Source organism: Somniosus microcephalus, chromosome 22 (assembly GCF_052327205.1).
Source record: "Somniosus microcephalus isolate GS21.2 chromosome 22, FLI_Smic_1.0, whole genome shotgun sequence".
Lineage (NCBI taxonomy): Eukaryota > Metazoa > Chordata > Chondrichthyes > Squaliformes > Somniosidae > Somniosus > Somniosus microcephalus.
The window spans coordinates 39,884,257-39,888,062 of NC_141008.1; the positions used below are offsets into that span (position 1 = coordinate 39,884,257).

A 3,806-nucleotide genomic window follows, 5' to 3' on the forward strand; every position below is an offset into this window, starting at 1 on the left:
CCCAGCTTCGAAACACCGGCCGCGCCCTGTATGCTCCACCCTCTCTCTCTCTCCTTGCTTCCCGACTCGCTGCCCGGCCCCGTTGCAGCCCAGGAAGGATCAGAGCACTACCTGCCACCAGCCCGATTAGCTGGGAAACCACGGACCGAGGAACCCAGCCTGGCTCTGGACAGTCGCTCCTGCAAGTTTTGAAATCGATGATTGACGGTCGACGCCCGTTTCTCGAGTTTCAATGGCCTATTTTTTTTTCCTTTCTTCCGACCTTCAACGTCGTCGGAGCTGCTGCTGAGTTGCAGGTAAGTTCTTTCTAACTCGTCGCCAGTGTTAAGTCCGTGAATGATTGAGACACGGACTAGCAGGAGAGAAACAAACAGAACTTTACTGGTGAAAGGGATAAACGAATCTAACAAAACAGAGGCTCTCTAGCGCCTTTTATACAGGGGTGGTCACTGCCGGTACTGCAGTCTGAGACCAGTTATTCTCTTAAAGGTACATACACAACACCACCGATCACGCCCGCTGACCCCCCGGGAAATCTCAGCCGTTGTTTGTGGAAAATTGTCTCCAAGGTTTTAAAAATTTCCTTCCTGTTACATCTAATAAGAGCTCAAACAGACTTGGAAAACAGAACCCTTTTAATTCACAATTACACTATGTAATTACATAAAAGATTTTCAATTAACATTTTTGGGGGGTGGGAGGTGGGGTTAGAAGATCCACTGCATAAAAAAGGCTAATGAAAGTTTTTTGAAAGAACAATTATCCTTGAAGGGAAGATGCCACTGTGGTGATAATTACAAATTACCTGAGCCAGGTTCAGATCATCCATTAGGCACAGCAGCTTCTTGCTCCCTTCAGCAGTGTGTACAGTGCTGTGCCTTCATTCCAGTCTCTCCACTGGACTGTTCCAAAGCATTTGGGGATTAGTGAAGATGCAGAGAACAGAACAAAATGTTCCAGGATTGTTGCTAAGCAGGAAATGTAGCTGAGAAAATTGAGAATTAAGTACTCAGAATAATAAGAGAACACCACTATTTTATTTCACACAAAATGCTAAGCGTACTGTTTTTCTGACCTTGCAGTAAAACTGCCTCCTTCCCTTGAGAATTCATCCTGTTAATGTCGCTAAGCTTCTAAAAATGAGTTTCAAAATCCCAGGCCAGGCCACAATAGGAATTAATGCATGAGACACTTAATCAATGTCAGTTCTCTGTGGTCTGTAACCAGTTTTCGTTGTCAAAGAGGGAATTCTGATAACAGTGCTGATGCTCTTTGGTGCTTATGTGCTAACCCTTTAACAATTTCTAGATTCAGACAGCTAAAAAAGTAATCAGGCTTGCATAAAGCACAAAACCTCAGTGCAGCTTTCAATATAACATCACACATCTTTATTATCTTCTGATACTTAGCACAGTACCAACCTCCACATGGACAAGTGAGGACAATTAAGACTGTGAAAAGGGTGTGGATTTTCTTTACAGACATTCAGGCTAAAAATGTTTTGGTTTTATATTTTGATACAAACATAAAAAATATATATCATGAACGTTACGTTCGTAGATGTCTGAAAAACTGTTGTTGGTGATTTTAATATGATTGTATTTGTATGGCAGTGACCTTGGGAATAACAGATGAAGGGCTGGAAAATTCAAATTGTCATCTACCCAACTAATCAAAGGCACATTAGTTTTCACCTTGGGCAAGCTGAAAATAGAGCAAGTTGCCAGGCTGCATATACCTCAGTTTGTATGTCCCATTATTTCCAATCTTTAACTCTTTCTGCATCCTTGATGCACCTAACACTTTGGGGGTGATTTTCCCAGCCCTGGGAAGGCGGGTAAGGAGGCGGGACTGCTGGAAAATGGCAGAATCTGGGGGCGGGTACCCATCCCACAGTGGGAGCTGCCACCTCAAGGCGGGAAGAGGATTAGTGCCAATTAGCTACCTGTTAACAGATAGTTAACAGGCAGTTTTTTTGAGAATCCCTATTTTCAGCCCTGAAGTGTGGGCTTCTCGATGGCTCTGAACCTCACCAGGGTCAGCAAAGCAGGCCATCGGTCTGCGGGGGTCAGAGGGGCCGAGATGTCTGGTGTGCAGGTGAGTGATAAGTGCAAGTGTGGAGAGGTGAGTGTGTGAGCTGAGTGTAAAGTGTTTTAATAAGTTTTACTTATCTTTCATTCTTCCTGCAGGCTTCAACCCTTCAGGTCTCGGGAGTCCCTCATCTCACCAGCACAGAAAGCAAAATGGCCGCTAAACTGTCAAAAGTTGCAGCCTTCTGCTTTCTGCTCAGGAGAGATCTCTAAGTGAGCCTGAGTGGAAGGGCTCAACTTAGAGAACAGATTGTCAGTGTTTGACAGCTTCACAGAGCCGTCAAACGCTGACATTTCATCTGTCAAAAGCTCTTGACAGATGAAACGTCACTCGCTGATGTCACCTGTAACCGGCTTTCCCTTAATTGGCCTGCTAAGCCCGCTGGGCGGGCTTAACAAGGTCGATCAAGGGAAAATAGTGTGGGTTGGCCAGAAGTTGATGGAGGCAGGACTAAAACTCAAAAAGTGGGAGTCCCGCCTCCAAAAGCTCCCCATTGAGAAAATCCAGCCCTTTGTAACAGTTGCAATACTGTCCAACCCTATTCATTATTTATGCATACCATAGGCATACTTATTCCTTTTTAGGATTCAAACAACTTCATTGCTAAAGAAATGCTCCTTTAGAATGTCCTAATAGGGAGTAAAAACTGAGCAGATAAAGTTTGATCCGTGGAATGTAGCAGCGTGAAGTGAGGCTGAGATAAAGCTGACGGTGAGAGATTATAATGGAAGATATTTAAAGTCTAGTATAATAAAGATCAGCTGTGTTTTTAGTGAGATTTACATGCTGTATTTAGCACTATAGATATATTTTTATGGCTGAGAATGTAGCCTAGAAACATAGAAGATAGGAGCAGGAGTAGGCCATTCAGCCCCTCGAGCCTGCTCCGCCATTCAATGCGATCATGGCTGATCATCCAAATTCAGTACCCTGTCCCTGCTTTCTCCCCATATCCCTTGATCCCTTTAGCCTAAACACACTGTTCCCTGACCGGGAATCGAACCCAGGCCACGGCGGAGAAAGCGCCGAATCCTAACCACTAGACCATCAGGGAAGCTAATTAAAGTTTGAACTCTATTCAAGGATTAACTGAGTATTGATTAATCTTTTTGTATTATTAAGTATGCTATGCTCCTTAACCCAGGATTTTACTGATTTCAGGCGCTAGAATACAAACTGTGCTGCAACGACCACACAGTGTACCATCAAAAGGAGTGCTGGGTTCAATCAGCATGGCCGCACTCATTAACAACACTGAGCAGTCCTGCAATTACACAGTGGAACTCAGGGCAGCTGTTTACTCTGGGATTCTGCTTTGCAATGAAGGCTTCAAGGCAAAGAAAATGCAGCTGTGAAGACCAGGCACCAGAAGCACTCCTTGAGGGAGAAGGGGAAAAGAGGGAAACCAATTATGGCAGGGATAGCCACCCCTCCTCCCACAAGCACCTGGTGCAGCAGACATGGGAGAGCTTAGCAGAAAGGGTCAAAATTGTGTCCCAAGCCCACCGGACCGGGTCTTCTACATTACTTGTCGTAAATAAGTATGTAAGAAATGTTACTCTGACAAACTTTTGATAACCAGTAACAGCTGAGGGATAAAGATTGGCCAGGACATAAAGCTAGGCTGACACTCCAGTGCAGAGCTGAGGGAGTGCTGCACTGTTGGAGATGCCGTCTTTTGGATGAGACGTTAAACCGAGACCCCGTCTGCTCTC

At 44.8% G+C, this 3,806-nt stretch overlaps 1 non-coding gene across 1 annotated transcript; it reads right to left on the reverse strand.

Annotated features, from left to right (window-relative positions):
• Positions 1 to 3,073: 3,073 nt before the first annotated feature.
• trnae-uuc (transfer RNA glutamic acid (anticodon UUC)) lies at positions 3,074 to 3,145 on the reverse strand. The gene has a single exon. It is a non-coding gene; the product is annotated as a tRNA-Glu (tRNA).
• Between the last annotated feature and the right edge of the window lie 661 nt (positions 3,146 to 3,806).